Source organism: Rattus norvegicus, chromosome 1 (genome assembly GCF_021556685.1).
Source record: "Rattus norvegicus strain SHRSP/BbbUtx chromosome 1, alternate assembly SHRSP_T2T, whole genome shotgun sequence".
NCBI classification, from domain to species: Eukaryota; Metazoa; Chordata; class Mammalia; order Rodentia; family Muridae; genus Rattus; species Rattus norvegicus.
Window position 1 is genome coordinate 265,335,977 of NC_141534.1, and position 20,431 is coordinate 265,356,407.

Sequence of the window (20,431 nt, forward strand, 5' to 3'; positions counted from 1 at the left end):
TAATAGGTATAGAAGAGAGTGAAGACTCCCAACTCAAAGGACCAGTAAATATCTTCAACAAAATCATAGAAGAAAACTTCCCTAACCTAAACAAAGAGATACTGATAAGCATACAAGAAGCCTACAGAACTCCAAGTAGATTGGACCAGAAAAGAAACTCCTCCCATCACATAATAGTCAAAACACCAAATGCACAAAATAAAGAAAGAATATTAAAAGCAGTAAGGGAAAAAGGTCAAGTAACATATAAAGGCAGACCTATCAGAATCACACCAGACTTCTCGCCAGAAACTATGAAGGCCAGAAGATCCTGGACAGATGTCATACAGACCCTAAGAGAACACAAATGCCAGCCCAGGTTACTGTATCCTGCAAAACTCTCAATTAACATAGATGGAGAAACCAAGATATTCCATGACAAAACCAAATTTACACAATATCTTTCTACAAATCCAGCACTAAGAAGGATAATAAATGGTAAAGCCCAACATAAGGAGGCAAGCTATACCCTAGAAGAAACAAGAAACTAATCGTCTTGGAAACAAAACAAAGAGAAGAAAAGCACACAAACATAACCTCATATCCAAATATGAATATAACAGGAAGCAATAATCACTATTCCTTAATATCTCTCAATATCAATGGTCTCACCTCCCCAATAAAAAGACATAGATTAACAAACTGGATATGCAACGAGGACCCTGCATTCTGCTGCCTACAGGAAACACACCTCAGAGACAAAGACAGACACTACCTCAGAGTGAAAGGCTGGAAAACAACTTTCCAAGCAAATGGTCAGAAGAAGCAAGCTGGAGTAGCCATTCTAATATCAAATAAAATCAATTTTCAACTAAAAGTCATCAAAAAAGATAAGGAAGGACACTTCATATTCATCGAAGGAAAAATCCACCAAGATGAACTCTCAATCCTAAATATCTATGCCCCAAATACAAGGGCACCTACATACGTAAAAGAAACCTTACTAAAGCTCAAAACACACATTGCACCTCACACAATAATAGTAGGAGACTTCAACACCCCACTCTCATCAATGGACAGATCATGGAAACAGAAATTAAACAGAGACGTAGACAGACTAAGAGAAGTCATGAGCCAAATGGACTTAACAGATATTTATAGAACATTCTATCCTAAAGCAAAAGGATATACCTTCTTCTCAGCTCCTCATGGTACTTTCTCCAAAATTGACCATATAATTGGTCAAAAAATGGGCCTCAACAGGTACAAAAAGATAGAAATAATCCCATGCGTGCTATCAGACCACCATGGCCTAAAGCTGGTCTTCAATAACAATAAGGGAAGAATGCCCACATATACGTGGAAATTGAACAATGCTCTACTCAATGATAACCTGGTCAAGGAAGAAATTAAAGACTTTTTAGAATTTAATGAAAATGAAGGTACAACATACCCAAACTTATGGGACACAATGAAAGCTGTGCTAAGAGGAAAACTCATAGCACTGAGTGCCTGCAGAAAGAAACAGGAAAGAGCATATGTCACCAGCTTGACAACACACCTAAAAGCTCTAGAACAAAAAGAAGCAAATACACCCAGGAGGAGTAGAAGGCAGGAAATAATCAAACTCAGAGCTGAAATCAACCAAGTAGAAACAAAAAGGACCATAGAAAGAATCAACAGAACCAAAAGTTGGTTCTTTGAAAAATCAACAAGATAGATAAATCCTTAGCCAGACTAACGAGAGGACACAGAGAGTGTGTCCAAATTAACAAAATCAGAAATGAAAAGGGAGACATAACTACAGATTCAGAGAAAATTCAAAAAATCATCAGATCTTACTATAAAAGCCTATATTCAACAAAACTTGAAAATCTGCAGGAAATGGACAATTTCCTAGACAGATACCAGGTACCGAAGTTAAATCAGGAACAGATAAACCAGTTAAACAACGCCATAACTCCTAAGGAAATAGAAGCAGTCATTAAAGGTCTCCCAACCAAAAAGAGCCCAGGTCCAGACAGGTTTAGTGCAGAATTCTATCAAACCTTCATAGAAGACCTCATACCAATATTATCCAAACTATTCCACAAAATTGAAACAGATGGATCACTACCGAATACCTTCTATGAAGCCACAATTACTCTTATACCTAAACCACACAAAGACCCAACAAAGAAAGAGAACTTCAGACCAATTTCCCTTATGAATATCGATGCAAAAATACTCAATAAAATTCTGGCAAACTGAATCCAAGAGCACATCAAAACAATCATCCACCATGATCAAGTAGGCTTCATCCCAGGCATGCAGGGATGGTTTAATATATGGAAATCCATCAACGTGATCCATTATATAAACAAACTGAAAGAACAAAACCACATGATCATTTCATTAGATGCTGAGAAAGCATTTGACAAAATTCAACACCCCTTCATGATAAAAGTCTTGGAAAGAATAGGAATTCAAGGCCCATACCTAAACATAGTAAAAGCCATATACAACAAACCAGTTGCTAACATTAAACTAAATGGAGAGAAACTTGAAGCAATCCCACTAAAATCAGGGACTAGACAAGGCTGCCCACTCTCTCCCTACTTATTCAATATAGTTCTTGAAGTTCTAGCCAGAGCAATCAGACAACAAAAGGAGATCAAGGGGATACAGATCGGAAAAGAAGAAGTCAAAATATCACTATTTGCAGATGATATGATAGTATATTTAAGTGATCCCAAAAGTTCCACCAGAGAACTACTAAAGCTGATAAACAACTTCAGCAAATTGGCTGGGTATAAAATTAACTCAAATAAATCAGTAGCCTTCCTGTACACAAAAGAGAAACAAGCTGAGAATGAAATTAGGGAAACGACACCCTTCATAATAGACCCAAATAATATAAAGTACCTAGGTGTTACTTTAACCAAGCAAGTAAAAGATCTGCACAATAAGAACTTCAAGCCTCTGAAGAAAGAAATTGAAGAAGACCTCAGAAGATGGAAAGATCTCCCATGCTCATGGATTGGCAGGATTAATATAGTAAAAATGGCCATTCTTCCAAAAGCGATCTACAGATTCAATGCAATCCCCATCAAAATACCAATCCAATTCTTCAAAGAGTTAGACAGAACAATTTGCAAATTCATCTGGAATAACAAAAAACCCAGGATAGCTAAAACTATCCTCAACAATAAAAGGACTTCAGGGGGAATCACTATCCCTGAACTCAAGCAGTATTGCAGAGCAATAGTGATAAAAACTGCATGGTATTGGTACAGAGACAGACAGATAGACCAATGGAACAGAATTGAAGACCCAGAAATGAACCCACACACCTATGGGCACTTGATTTTTGACAAAGGAGCCAAAACCATCAAATGGAAAAAAGATAGCATTTTTAGCAAATGGTGCTGGTTCAACTGGAGGTCAACATGTAGAAGAATGCAGATCGATCCATGCTTATCACCCTGTACAAAGCTTAAGTCCAAGTGGATCAAGGACCTCCACATCAAACCTGATACACTCAAACTAATAGAAGAAAAACTAGGGAAGCATCTGGAACACATGGGCACTGGAAAAAATTTCCTGAACAAAACACCAATGGCTTATGCTCTAAGATCAAGAATCGACAAATGGGATCTCATAAAACTGCAAAGCTTCTGTAAGGCAAAGGACACTGTGGTTAGGACAAAACGGCAACCAACAGATTGGGAAAAGATCTTTACCAATCCTACAACAGACAGAGGCCTTATATCCAAAATATACAAAGAACTCAAGAAGTTAGACCGCAGGGAGACAAATAACCCTATTAAAAAATGGGGTTCAGAGCTAAACAAAGAATTCACAGCTGAGGAATGCCGAATGGCTGAGAAACACCTAAAGAAATGTTCAACATCTTTAGTCATAAGGGAAATGCAAATCAAAACAACCCTGAGATTTCACCTCACACCAGTGAGAATGGCTAAGATCAAAAACTCAGGTGACAGCAGATGCTGGCGAGGATGTGGAGAAAGAGGAACACTCCTCCATTGTTGGTGGGATTGCAGACTGGTACAACCATTCTGGAAATCAGTCTGGAGGTTCCTCAGAAAATTGGACATTGAACTGCCTGAGGATCCAGCTATACCTCTCTTGGGCATATACCCAAAAGATGCCCCAACATATAAAAAAGACACGTGCTCCACTATGTTCATCGCAGCCTTATTTATAATAGCCAGAAACTGGAAAGAACCCAGATGCCCTTCAACAAAGGAATGGATACAGAAAATGTGGTACATCTACACAATGGAATATTACTCAGCTATCAAAAACAATGACTTTATGAAATTTGTAGGCAAATGGTTGGAACTGGAAAATATCATCCTGAGTGAGGTAACCCAATCACAGAAAAACACACATGGTATGCACTCATTGATAAGTGGCTATTAGCCCAAATGCTTGAATTACCCTATATGCCTAGAGCAAATGAAACTCAAGACGGATGATCAAAATGTGAATGCTTCACTCCTTCTTTAAAAGGGGAACAAGAATACCCTTGGCAGGGAATAGAGAGGCAAAGATTAAAACAGACACAGAAGGAACACCCATTCAGAGCCTGCCCCACATGTGGCCCATACATATACAGCCACCCAATTAGACAAGATGGATGAAGCAAAGAAGTGCAGGCCGACAGGAACCGGATGTAGATCTCTTCTGAGAGACACAGCCAGAATACAGCAAATACAGAGGCAAATGCCAGCAGCAAACCACTGAACTGAGAACGGGACCCCCGTTGAAGGAATCAGAGAAAGAACTGGAAGAGCTTGAAGGAGCTCAAGACCCCTTATGAACAACAATGCCAAGCAACCAGAGCTTCCCGGGACTAAGCCACTACCCAAAGACTATACATGGACTGACCCTGGACTCCAACCTCATAGGTAGCAATGAATATCCTAGTAAGATCACCAGTGGAAGGGGAAGCCCTTGGTCCTACTAAGACTGAACCCCCAGTGAACATGATTGTTGGGGGGAGGGTGGCAATGGGGGGAGGATGGGGAGGGGAACACCCATCAAGAAGGGGAGGGGGAGGGATTAGGGGGATGTTTGCCTGGAAACCGGGAAAGGGAATAACACTCGAAATGTAAATAAGAAATATTCAAGTTAATAAAAAAAAAAAAGAAAGCGTTTAATTGGGCTTATGGTTTCAGGGGTTAGAGTCCATGATGGCAAAGCAAAGACAAGATAGAACAGCTGATAGTTTGCATCTTTATCTGCAATCAGGAGAGGAGTGGTGGGGGCTGGGAGTCACATAAATCTTTTAAAATTTCTAACCTATCTCAGATGGCAGACCTCCTTCAAAATGCCACACCCTCCCCAATCCTTCCCAAGCAGTTCCACCAACTAGAGACCAAGTATTCAAACATGTGAGCCTATAAGGGTGGGAGGATGCAAAACCATGCCAGGCAGTTTGGTAAGGTAGAGCAGGTTGAGACCTGGAGATTTAGTGGGCACACACTTGAGGCTTAGGCGACTCCCAGCTTCCTGCCAAACTCCTGACTTGGAGCACCTGCCATGCTTCTCACATAGCAGAAACGTGTCCTATGGTCACATAAGCTCAAAACATAGTTCTCCATGCTAATGAGGTACCTAGAGGCCTGGAGGGTTTAGCCAAGAAGCTTCCCTTCCCAGATATTCCTCCCTGCAACAAGTATTTAATCCCAGGTCCACCCTGAGAAGTTGGGTATGGTTTTACACATCCATTTTCTGCTACGACAATAAACAGTTTAAAACAATAGACTGTCAAGATCCACCATGAGAAAGCTGGGGAATGCCTTTGTCGACAGAGCCACATCTTTATTCTCCAGTAGAAGGTCTCTGCACTCCCAGACACAACTGCCACCAAGCCTGCCTCTGCCAAGCTAAGGACAATCACCCTGCTGGGACAAGCCAGAGCTCCCCTTTCCCACACCCTACCCCAGATGCTGTCCCAGCCCTTGGTTCCCCAGCTCTGTTCTCTGCTCTTCCAGGACCCCAGCAGCACCTTGATGTCCAAGAGTGTGAGAACTCCACAACCGGGCTTTGTCACAGGCCTGGGGACCCCGGAACCAGCTTGGCTTCCCCATATCTCAGACTGTACCTTCCCACCCCAGAGCACTGCCTCAGCACTTCCCTACAGCCCAGCGCCCACCCCAGTGGCTGCAAGGGATAAACATGGTCAAAATCCCTGAGTTCTGCCTCCCCAAGCAGCCATGCCCTGTGCTGGGGAGGACACAGGACAACAAGAGGTTCTAATTCAAAGAGCTAGAGATAGAGAAACCCACATCATTCATGCTACACTACTCTGAGGTCCCCCTGACCCTTCTTACAAAGGCAGCTTTGTGGCCATTACTTCCTGACTTGGGGGGGGGGGGGCTATCCCTGAGTTTCTGACCTTCCAGACAGGAGGAAGGCTTGGACCAATAGAATCAACTAGGAGATATTTGGCTCTTGTACTCCTGTGGAAGCGTTTACCTAATGCGCCCAAGCTAGAAGTCCCTGGTATCTTTCTTTCACCAAGGACTCTTGTAGAGAAACCGTCCACCCTACCCTATCCCCACATATCTGTTCTCAGAGCCCAAGCTAGAAGTCCCTGGTATCTTTCTTTCACCAAGGACTCTTGTAGAGAAACCGTCCACCCTACCCTATCCCCACATATCTGTTCTCAGAGACATCATTATATCAAAGGTACCAGAAGAATGTTCTCCCTTCTCTGTTTTCCTCGCTTTGATTATGGTCACGCCCTAGGTCTAAAGGAACCAATTGTTAAGAGTGTAGTTGATAGCCAGTCTCATGAGTAGGCTCAGTGACGTCACCCCTAATATGGCAGTTAAACCCCTCAGGGATGTGCCTTCTCTTCATACCTCTGGATTACACATGTCCTACCATGTGTGACAATCATCTGACCCCCAAACATACCACAGCCCATCAGGGACAAGGACTTCGCAGCTTCTCTGCACAGGTCTCTCCTGCACCAAGCACCATCCCCCTACCCCACCCTTCACCTCATCCTCACCCCCATACACTCACATACACACACACTCACACATACACATACACACTCACACACACATACACACACACTCACACATATACATACACACTCACACACACTCACATACACACACTCACACATACACACACTCACACACTCACACTCACATACACACACTCACACACTCACACATACACACACACTCACACACTCACATACACAACTCACACACACATACATACACACACACTCACATACACACTCACACACATACATACACACTCACATACACACACACTCACACATACACATACACACTCACACACACTCACATACACACACTCACACATACACACACTCACACACACTCACACTCACATACACACTCACATACACACACCCACATACACACACATACACACACTCACTCACACACTCACATACACACTCACACACATACATACACACACACATACACACACACTCACACACACACTCACTCACACACTCACATACACACTCACACACATACATACACACACACATACACACACACACACACACACACACACACACACAGTTTCATAACTTTTCATCCTAAAGACCCAGTTACCTGACGAGGGACCGGCGTCATGAGTGGATAGAGAAAAGCCGACAACATATCACTCTCTCCCAAGTACAGTCAGAAAACACTCAAACATCACATGGTCTGTTGATTATGTCAATTAAATGGTTATACCAGCTATTGTGAAGACACAGACTGAGATACAGGGCAAGTTGGAGAGTAGTCGTGAGACAGTTGTCTTGCAGGGGTGTTTAGTAGCACGGAAATGAGGAGGCTTTGACGGACAGGTGTTCGCTCAGGAAGAAGACACCATAGTATACTGACAGAGAAGTGTGGTATTTAAGGGAAAGGAACTAGCTTTTAGGAAGGCTCACTAGTAAATACGGGAGAAAGAAGGGAATGAATGGGGAGGGAAGAATTTTGTGTTGTGGGAGTTGCTAGGTTAAATGTAAAGTGTCTTCTAGATACCCAACTAGAAATGTCAGGAAAGCAGGAGGAGTTGCTAAGAAAGGTCAGAGCTAGGAAAACATATCGGGCAATTATTGACCTATAGGTAGGATTTCAGAGTCAGTGCTGCGGCTGGAGTCCGAAGAAGGGAGGCGCTGACATCAGTGACCTTTGTGTCTGGACACAGCCGTGGAGCCTAACCCAGTGAGAAGGGGAGTGCTGCAAATATGGAGAAAGGACTGGTATCGAGGGCTGGGAGTCACAATGAGCATGCGCAGTTGCTCAAATATAAGCGCTCAAGGGTCCAAGGAAAGGACAGGTAAGACACATCAGGGTGGGCTTAAGGAGGCAGAAACAAATCAGGGTGGGCTTAAGGGGACAGAAACACCACTACAGGTCTCTATAGTAAAGACTGCACACACAGTCAGACCCCCAGCCTCTGTCAGGAACTCGATGGTACCCTGTTTCAAAAGCTACTCCCTCCCTCCATGAATATAGTCACATACTCTGACTTTAAGCCATTTCAATGTTCATGCATTGACTATTAAGAGAGATTGAAAGAGCTCTAACAGCATGTATAAACACCTTCCCCAAAGCCCTTCCCAACTCTGTTTTCTATCTGACTTCTGGCCTGGTTGGCTCTTGTAATCTGGTGTCCTTTAGATTCTCGGGTCCGTTGTCCCTGTAAAATCCTGCCTTCTGCCCAGGATGGTCATTAAAGTTCCAGTCAGCAACTTAAAATTAAATTCCTTGCCCACCTGACACCTTAGGTGGCTTTTTCTAGGGGAGGGGATTAACATACACAAAGATTTCCTATGGGATCTCTTCTACAGGCAAACGTGAAAATTCCTCCGCCTGCTCCTCTCTGCTCTTGAGAGGATGTTCCTTCAACTTTGTAAACATGTTATTTCCGGCATGCTTTAATTGTTTGCAGAAATGTTATCATGTTCCCTGTTCCCCTTCTTTTTATTTCTAACATCTTTTTATGTTATCAGATCTTAATCTTACATTGTGCAGATTTTGGTTGGTGGTGGGTTTAAAAAAAAAAAATACATGGAATGGGCTCGTTTCTGTGGCTCAGGAGCGCCCTCTTCTGCCGTCTCCGCGGAATGTTCACAGTTCCTCGTCTTTAACAACCTCTCCTCACCTCCCTTGCTTTCATGAGCTTTTCTTTCTTCTTCGTCTCTGTTGACCTCCTGCCACTCTCGTTGGATCTTATGCCCAGCAGTTCTTTCACTCACTGCGGGGCTTTGTCTTAGAATGCACTTTTGTCTGGTGGGTTTTGAACATCCGTGGGGCCCAAACTCACAGACCCTTTCAGATCTGTCTCCCCGCAGCGAGTCAAGTCTGCAAAGCTCCCCCAGGCGAACAGGGCTCTAAGGTGGGCTCTGGGGGTTTGCCAGGAACACCCGCCGACTTGTCTAGGGATTGAGATGTACACTCAATGCTGTTTGCTCTCTGCGCGGTCTCCGTTCAGCACAGCAGTTGTTACGATTAAGAGCAAATTCGCCCTTACCTCGTTTTCTGGTCATTTTTAAGTCTTTTTTTAAATCTGGTTATGCAATTAACTTCAAATACAGTTGGTTTGAATCATTTTCGTTTTCTCCCATCTCTGAGGATTTATTGTTGTTATTATTATTAAATTTATTCCTGACAATTCAATATGTTTATAATGTATCCTGAAATATACATATAATATAATATAATGTATCCTGTATCACACTCTCTCATATCTCTCACATACTCATATTTAGAGTTTGTGAGAATAACTTGTTATCCACTGATTTTATTGTAAATGTTGACCATAGATTATGAGCAGGCAGGTTTGGGATCTTATCCTATTTGGTGCCTCTATTTAATTTTATTCGAGTGCTTAGCGAAATTAGATCTTGTACCAGCAAGGCTATTTACCCAGACTCCCCCTGGGTTATATGTCTAAGTCTCTGAGATACTCCCATTAGACAGATGACAAAACCAATTCCTAGAAGGTTTTGGATTTCCCAGGGTCAAGCATTGTAAGCAATCATCAGGTACAAAACCAGGTTCTTTGCCCAGGTCGCTCGCACTACCAATGGCTCTGCACGGCTGCATCGAAAGATGATGGCCAAGAACTCGGGAAAGTGGGTGGAATTGTAACAAAAAAATTAGGAGGAAACTTACTCTGCCCTGAGAGAAGGGAATGGTTAGAGGCTCTGGGTTTCCGTGCAGAGAGCGAACAGAAGGAAGGCAAGGAGGCTCCAGACTCGTGACACACGCGGAAGCCTGCACGGAACAGGGACTCAAGCAAGTTATTCAGAACACTGCACAGTGAAGAAAGGATCTTAGCCATTTGTGGGTCTGCGTTCTGCCCCGTAGCAGGGCACTGCCTTTTGGGAGGCGATGTATGGAGTTTGACTGCTCTTGTCCCTCGCCAGGTGCTGGGCTTCGGGAGGCGCAGACACTGCTTCAGGGCTGGGAAATGTAGTCAGAGATGTGAGAAAGCGGAAGCTGTATTCCCTGGCTTCCGGGCTCCAGTTGCTGCTGGAGAACTGCACAGAGACGTCAGGAACAACGAAGCGTCAGGGCCCACAGGCCTGTGACAGGGCTGGACCAGATGCTCCCAAACTCCTGGACATCTAGGCATTGCTGAGTCATGAGGAGTTGAGAACAGAATCTGGGCGCTGGGCTGAGAATTAAGACCAGCCCCGACAGGGGGCGACAGGGGCAACCGGAGCTCCTGCTTAGCTCAATGGTGATTATCCTTAGCTTGGTGGCGGTTGTGGCTGGGAGCGCAGAGAGGTCTTCTATGGGAGATTTGGCTGCGGCTTGATAGTCTAATGTCTTCTCCACGGCTCCCCATGGTGGATCTTGATGAAAGAGACAGTTCTTGGTTCTAAACTGTTTATTGACTGTTCATCGTGGAAAATGGATGCATACCATCCCAATTTCTCACAGTGGACCCGAGATTAATAACCTTTTGCAGGGAGGAATGTCCAGGAAGGGGTGCTTATTGGCTAAACCTCCAGGGTCTCAAGGTACCTCATTATAATGAATAACTCCATCCTGGACCTGCATGACCACTGGTCACATTTCCTTATGTGGGGAGTATGGCACATGTTCCAGGCCAGGAATTTGGCGGGGATCGGGGAGGCACCTACCATCTCAGGTTCGAGTTTCTGGTGAGAGTCTCAACCTGCTCTACCAATCAAGCTTCCTGGCATGGTTTACCACCCCACAGCCATTGTCTTTTGTGTGATGCCAAACCCACATTTAAAAAATGTATGTGAGACCTTCCAAAATAAATCAGGCCGATTTCCTACATGAAGGGCCACATTAAGAACGGGGGTTTCTGTACATGAAACTCAAGAAGGATGACCAAAATGAGAATGCTTCACTCCTTCTTTAAAAGGGGAACAAGAATACCCTTGGGAGGGAATAGGGAGGCAAAGTTTAGAACAGAGGCAGAAGGAACACCCATTCAGAACCTGCCCCACATGTGGCCCATACATATACAGCCACCAAACTAGATAAGATGGATGAAGCAAAGAAGTGCAGGCTGACAGGGACCGGATATAGATCTCTCCTGAGAGACACAGCCAGAATACAGCAAACACATAGGTGAATGCCAGCAGCAAACCACTGAACTGAGAATGGGACCCCATTGAAGGAATCAAAGAAAGGACTGAAAGAGCTTGAAGGGGCTTGAGACCCCATATGAACAACAATGCCAACCAACCAGAGCTTCCAGGGACTAAGCCACTACCCAAAGACTATTCATGGACTGATCCGGGGCTCCAACTGCATAAGTAGCAATGAATAGCCTAATAAGAACATCAGTGGAAGGGGAAGCCCTTGGTCCTGCCAAGACTGAACCCCCAGTGAATGAGATTGTTGGGGGGAGGGCGGTAATGGGGGGAGGATGGGGAGGGGAACACCCATATAGAAGGGGGAGGGGCTAGGGGGATGTTGGCCGGGAAACCGGAAAAGGGAATAACAATCGAAATGTAAATGAGAAATACTCGAGTTAATAAAGATAACAAAAAAAAAAAGAAGAATGGGGTTTCTGGTGTTTGGAAGCATATATGGCCACAGATAAGATGGGTATGTGTGCACATTGTGCGTTATTGACTTAGAAAGTAAGACAACACAGGCCTAAGAGAGGAGGCGGGGGAGCCCTATCAGCCAAGGCCAGCACGAGAAGACCCAGCGGGCTTTGCTGGGGCATCTCTTGCAACAATTGCATTTCTCCATACCAACCGCTAAGTGAAAAAGCAGAGCCCCAGAGGCTGTGGCATAGCCAGGACCTCTGGCTGCATGGAGCCCACACAATGATGCTGAATCACCTCTTACAGTGTCCAGAATTCTGCCTCAGACGGTCAGCCACGTTCACCTGCTATGATATTACAGGCAGTCATGACTCCCCTCCCTACCTGTCCTTATCAGTTCTCTGGTTGCAGTCACTAAGGCTTTGAGAGAAAGCTTTAGAGCAAGTCTCCTGTACAATGCAATGTTTGACACTTCTCCTAGTCTCATTCAAACCAGCAAAAATATCAGGAAAAAAATGGAGAAAGGACGATGCTGACAGGCTGGGTCCTTTTAATATACATCCCAGGGAGAGAGTTGCTTAAATTCAGTGGCACCGTCTTACTGGCATTACGTGTGTTCTATAAGCGCACGAAGCACCGCCCCATTCCCATGCTTCCCTGAGCACTTAATGCTGAGGGCCGCCTTAACTCACCACACAAAACTCTGCCTCCTTCATCCACTGTGAAAACCACTGATCATTGTTTGTGAAAGGTTACAGGTGAGACATGGGTGGAAAGTTCAGGACAGGTCTAGTCAACTGAGGGCAAGCATTAGGGAAAGACGTAAGTGTGAGCTATCAGCAGCTGCTGGAAGAACAGTGCGCTTGGTCTAGTTAGTGGAAAGAGGTCAGCTGGAACTATGTCCCTGGCCTTTCTAGCAATGCTTTTGTCTAGATGCTGGTGTCTATTTGGTAATCCCTTCTTTGTCTGTCATTTCGTGAGGGTCATTGGCTCTGAGGTGTCTTCGTGGCAATCCTCTGAATGGTTAATGACTATGCCTTTGGGAAATCAAAAGCAATTTCACTTTGCAACCCTGCAGGTCTCAGAATTTCTGAGATCTCTGCATCTACCCGACTGTTTTCAGCCCTTCTTCCCTGAGACTGACTTAAACTATTCTGTCAAATGCAGATGATAGCACCAGTGCCCACTTCGATAAATTGACTTTCCCAGTGCTAAAGTTCATCCACATGTCCCAGATTCCACACGCAATAGTTTTACAAAACTTTGGCTGGTGAATAAAAAGAGTTTTCATTCTCTCAACATTCTGTGAGTTTCTTCACTGTCACTTGTCCCCCAAGAAACCATGAAAAGATTATAGATGTATAATTATTGGACATGAGAGCAAGGATTCCAGACCAATAACAACATATTTAACACAGCCTGCAGCCCAAGCTGGACCAATAAGAATCCTAGGAGCAAATACAACCTTTGCAATTCTCATTCAAGCAGTTGCGGGAAGGACATGTTTTACTTTGAGTGATTAGTCACGAGTCCCTTTAATCTTTTTCTCGGTGACCAAAATGAGCACCTCGATTTGTGATTGTTGATATATGCATGTACATGGGTAAGAGAGAGACAACTTTGCTTTATAGATTAATGTGAGCTTTGGAAAAGGCACTGAATGTCTATGCACAGACCCTAAGACAGAAAGAACAAATGGCACTTTTATGATCTTTGTGTATATTTTTTAAGAGAGGTTTTTTATATACACACAGTGGGGAATGTGCTTACCTGGGAGATGCAAAGTTGTTAAATTCTACATACTAGACTTCGCCATTCAACTACCTTTCACTCATTTTTCAACTTTCTCCAGTAGAAACGTAGAAAATGAGTGAGATATAGATAAGGGGGATGGGGGCTGGAGAGATGGCTCAGTGGTTAGGAACACTTGCTGCTCTTTCAGGACCCAGGTCCAAGAGAACTGACACTTTCACCTGGCCTCTGTTGTCACGCGCACACACACACACACACACACACACAAACACACAAACACATACACACACACAAACACATACACATACACACACAGAAACACAAACACATACACACACACAAATACATACACATACACACACACAAACACATACACATACACACGCACAAACACATACACATACACACACACAAACACATACACATACACACACACAAATACATACACATACACACACACAAACACATACACATACACACACAAATACATACACATACACACACAAATACATACACATACACACACAAACACATACACATACACACACAAACACATACATATACACATGCACACACACAAATACATACTCATACACACACATACATATAAACACACACAAACCCATACACACACAAACATACACACATACACACATACATACACACACATACACACACATATACACACACATATACACACACAAACACACACACACAAACACATACACATATACACACATACACACACATACACACACACAAATACACACACAAACACATACACATATACACACAGACACACACACATACATACACACACACATATACACACAAACACACACACACAAACACATACACATATACACACATACACACACACACACACACATACATACACACACACAATTCTGAAGCACATAGCAAAGGCACTGAACCCAGGAAGGGACACATGGCACCAAGGCTGACCTGATAACTTTTCCTACTCAGCCAAAGATAGTCTGTGGATGGAGGACATGCCTCCAATTCTCTTCACAGAACATACATGAAAATTCCTTAATCATATTTACACAAGGTCAACCAAAGATGGCTCTAGTTAGCATACCTGTGGACCTCAACATTATCTGAGAATTGGGGAAAATGCCCCCTGAAGGTTAACAAACTCTACATTTACTTATGCTAGCTTTAAACTGTCTCCCAACATGATTCTCTGGGTATACGCTGCTTTTTCCCTTATATCCTACAGAGACCTCCTCACAAGTTCTCTGGTCAAGGCAGACCTTTTAGAAGTTAAAAGCCAGTTCAGCTAGAAAACACTTCAGAGAACCTGACAAAAATCTCTGCTCTCGAAATGAACCCACACACCTATGGGTACTTGATTTTTGACAAAGGAGCCAAAACCATCCAATGGAAAAAAGATAGCATTTTCAGCAAGTGGTGCTGGTTCAACTGGAGGTCAACATGTAGAAGAATGCAGATCAATCCATGCTTATCACCCTGTACAAAGCTTAAGTCCAAGTGGATCAAGGACCTCCACATCAAACCAGACACACTCAAACTAATAGAAGAAAAACTAGGGCAGCATCTGGAACACATGGGCACTGGAAAAAATTTCCTGAACAAAACACCAATGGCTTATGCTCTAAGATCAAGAATCGACAAATGGGATCTCATAAAACTGCAAAGCTTCTGTAAGGCAAAGGACACTGTGGTTAGGACAAAACGGCAACCAACAGATTGGGAAAAGATCTTTACCAATCCTACAACAGATAGAGGCCTTATATCCAATATACAAAGAACTCAAGAAGTTAGACCGCAGGGAGACAAATAACCCTATTAAAAAATGGGGTTCAGAGCTAAACAAAGAATTCACAGCTGAGGAATGCCGAATGGCTGAGAAACACCTAAAGAAATGCTCAACATCTTTAGTCATAAGGGAAATGCAAATCAAAACAACCCTGAGATTTCACCTCACACCAGTGAGAATGGCTAGGATCAAAAACTCCGGTGACAGCAAATTCTGGCGAGGATGTGGAGAAAGAGGTACACTTCCTCCATTGTTGGTGGGATTGCAGACTGGTACAACCATTCTGGAAATCAGTCTGGAGTTTCCTCAGAAAATTGGACATTGAACTGCCTGAGGATCCAGCTATACCTCTCTTGGGCATATACCCACAAGATGCCCCAACATATAAAAAAGACACGTGCTCCACTATGTTCATAGCAGCCTTATTTATAATAGCCAGAAAATGGAAAGAACCCAGATGCCCTTCAACAGAGGAATGGATACAGAAAATGTGGTACATCTACACAATGGAATATTACTCAGCTATCAAAAACAATGACTTTATGAAATTCATAGGCAAATGTTTGGAACTGGAAAATATCATCCTGAGTGAGGTAACCCAATCACAGAAAAACACACATGGTATGCACTCATTGATAAGTGGCTATTAGCCCAAATGCTTGAATTACCCTAGATGCCTAGAACAAATGAAACTCAAGACGGATGACCAAAATGTGAATGCTTCACTCCTTCTTTAAAAGGGGAACAAGAATACCCTTGGCAGGGAATAGAGAGGCAAAGATTAAAACAGAGACTGAAGGAACACCCATTCAGAGCCTGCCCCACATGTGCCCCTTACATATACAGCCACCCAATTAGACAAGATGGATGAAGCAAAGAAGTGCAGACCGACAGGAGCCGGATGTAGATCGCTCCTGAGAGACACAGCCAGAATATAGCAAATACAGAGGCGAATGCCAGCAGCAAACCACTGAACTGAGAACGGGACCCCTGTTGAAGGAATCAGAGAAAGAACTCGAAGAGCTTGAAGGAGCTCAAGACCCCTTATGAACAACCATGCCAAGCAACCAGAGCTTCCAGGGACTAAGCCACTACCTAAAGACTATACATGGACTGACCCTGGACTCTGACCTCATAGGTAGCAATGAATATTCTAGTAAGATCACCAGTAGAAGGGGAAGCCCTTGGTCCTACTAAGACTGAACCCCCAGTGAATGTGATTGTTGGGGGGAGGGCGGCAATGGGGGGAGGATGGGGAGGGGAACACCCATAAAGAAGGGGAGGGGGAGGGATTAAGGGGATGTTTGCTCTGAAACTGGGAAAGGGAATAACACTCGAAATGTAAATAAGAAATACTCAAGTTAATTTAAAAAAAAAGATGAAGAAGAAGAAGAAGGGGAGGGGGAGGGATTAGGGGGATGTTTGCCTGGAAACCGGGAAAGGGAATAACACTCGAAATGTAAATAAGAAATACTCAAGTTAATAATAAAAAAAAAATCTCTGCTCTCCATACAGTTACAACAGACAGGCCACAGAGCCTCTGTTTTTCCAAATTCTTCTTCCTGAATTCTGTCATTCTCTGTGACACCTCACAGACTCAAAACTGGCCTATCTGTATTTTTCTGAGCTACAGGAAAGGATCATTTTCATACCACAAGAATCAGAGAGCTGTTTTTGTATATCCTACTTCAACTGTGAGGATGAGAATGTCGCCATTACTCAATTTTCCATTGCTACAACAAAATTCCTCAAGCAAGCTAACTTCGTGAGAAGGTTAATTTAGCTCACAGTTCTGGGAGTTCGAAGACTGGATAAGTCTTCAACTCATCACTGGTTTAGCCTCTGGTGAGGGCCTAATAGATAATATCACAGCACCAATTGTATGAGTAGGACAGAACCATCGTCTCCCAAAAAGAAGAAAAAGAGTGGACAGGGCTCCTGCAACTCCTTCTGAGAGCATTAACCAATAGCCAAAGGACTTCCCGGATGGCCCTACTTCAGAAACATTCCATACTCTCTCCCAACCCCACCACTTCAGAGACTATTCCAATCCATGGAGAACAAATGGTAGCAATCCCCATGATAGTGAAAACAGTGATGAGACAGTGTAGAAGAAAGATGTGTCCCTCAGCAGAAATGAGACCAATAGACCACATCAAAGTGTTGAACACTCTTAAAATAGCATCTCCGCCAGGAATTTCTTTCACGGTAAAAAATAAGACAACACTTCCTATCTCCTGATACTCTCTCCAAAGCCTTCATAGAATCCCTAGTCTCTCATGGTTTCACAGTATTTTATTTTGTTTTAAGAGAGCTTTGGGAGTTTTAACTTTGGAAACAGAAAGAGAACACAGGGATGAACCTATGACAGAGATGGGAGGGGATAGCGGGTTTCTGAAGGGGAAACTGGGATAGGGGATAACATTTAAAATGTAAATTTTAAAATGCAATGAAGAAAAAAAGTTTTGTCACATCCCACCCATGCTTCTATGAGGGTGCTCCCTCACCTACCCACCCACTCCCCACATCCCCCTACAATTTGTCTCCATATTTCCTCCTGTGAGTATTTTGTTCTCCCTTCTAAAAAGGTCTGAAGCATCCTCACTTTCGTCTTCCTTCTTCCTGTGGTTTGTGAATTGTATCTTGGATATTCCAAGCTTTGGGGCTAATATCCACTTATCAATGAGTACATACCATGTGTTTCTTTTCTGATTGAGTTACCCCACTTTGGATGGTATTTTCTAGTTCCATCCATTTGCCTAAGAATTTCATGAAGTCATTGTTTCTAATAGCTGAGTAGTACTCCATTGTGTAGATAGATGTATCACATTTTCTGTATCTGTTGAGGGACATCTGGGTTCTTTCCAGCTTCTGGCTATTATAAATAAGGCTGTTGTGAACATAGTAGAGCATGTGTCCTTGTTATATCTTGGCACATCTTTTGGGTATATGCCCAGGAGAGGTATAGCTGGGTCCTCAGGTAGTACTGTGTCCAATTTTCTGAGGAATCCCTAGACTAATTTCCAGAATGGTTGTACCAGCTTGCAATCCCACCAACAATGGAGTGTGTGGAATGATGTCACAGGTGAGGCAGGTACAAGATAGAATGAGGCCTGTCTTTGGACGAGAAGGAAAGATGGGTGGGAGAAAAGTTTGAGGGAAGGAGAGGAGACTGGAATGGAGAGGAGGAAGAAACAGAAGGGACAGGGAGAAGCCGAGGCAGAGACAACAATGGAGGTTGATGTTAAGATTCCGCGCTGCACCTTTACAGGTTATTATGAATGTTCTTAAGGGATGGATGTGTACAGGGCTTTGTATGTTTAGGTGGGCAATTATATCTGATCAATAGGGTCAGAGGTTATTGTGTTGTGTGGTCTTTCATGTAGCAACTTAAGTGTAAGAAAGTGTGCAGCGGGGGCTGGAGAGATGGCTCAGTGGTTAAGAGCACCCGGCTGCTCTTCCAGAGGTCATGAGTTCAATTCCCATCAACCACATGGTGGCTCACAACCATCTGTAATGGGATCTGATGCCCTCTTCTGGTGTCTGAAGACAACTACAGTGTACTTATATATAATAAATGAATAAATCTTAAAAAAAAAAAAAAAAAAAAAGAAAGTGTGCAGCAACTAGAAACACTTGGGATGTGTGCTTTTTGGCAAGATATCTATCAGATATCTTGGGGCACTGTGGTGACAGACCTAGTGGGGTAAAAGAGAAGCATTTTTTATTTTTTATATTTTTACAACAACAGGAGTGTTTCTCTTTCTCCACATCCCCACCAGCATCTACTGTCACCTGAGTTTTTGACCTTAGCCATTCTGACTGGTGTGAGGTGGAATTTCAGGGTTGTTTTGATTTGCATTTCCCTGATGACTCCTTAGTCATGTTGAACATTTCTTTAGGTGCTTCTCAGCCCTTCAGTATTCCTCAGTTGAAAATTCTTTGTTTACCTCTGTACTCCATTTTTAATAGGATTATTTGATTCTCTGGGTCTAACTTCTTGAGTTCTTTGTATATATTAGATATTAGCCCTCTACCAGTTGTAGGATTGGTAAAAATCTTTTCCCAATCTGTTGGTTGCTGTTTTGTCCTATTGACAGTGTCCTTTGCCTTACAGAAGCTTGCGATTTTATGAGGTCCCGTTTGTCGATTCTTGATCTTAGAGCATAAGCCATTTGTGTTCTGTTCAGGAGATTTTCCCCTGTGCCTATGTTGGAGGCTCTTCCCCGCTTTCTCTTATATCAGTTTCATTGTATCTGGTTTTATGTGGAGGTCTTTGATCTACTTAGACTCAGTCCTTCTTAGAAGAGAGAACAAAATACCCACTGGAGGAAATACAGGGACAAAGAGTGGAGCAGGGACTGAAGAAAAGGTCATCCAGAGACTGCCCGACCCAGGAATCCATCTCCTATGCAGCAACCAAACCCAGTCACTATTGCGGATGCCAAGAAGTGCTTGCTGACTGGAGCCTGATGTGGGTGTCTCCTGAGAGTCTCTGCCAGAGCCTTACTGATACAGATGAGGATGCTTGCAGCTCACCATTGGACTGAGCATGGGGACCCCAATGGATGAGTTAGAGAAAGGACTGAAGAAGCTGAAGGGGTTTGCAACCTCATAGGAAGAACAACAATATCAACCAACCAGACCCCACCAGAGCTCCCAGGAACTAAACCACCAACCAAAGAGTACCATGTACTCTTTGGAACCATGGCTCCAGCCACATACGTAGCAGAAAATGGCATTGTCCAGAATCAATTGAAGGAGAAGCCCTTGATCATGTGAAGGCTTGTTTCCCCAAAGTAGGGGAATGCCAGGGCATTGAGGCAGGAGTGGGTAGTCGGGAGTGGGAGCAT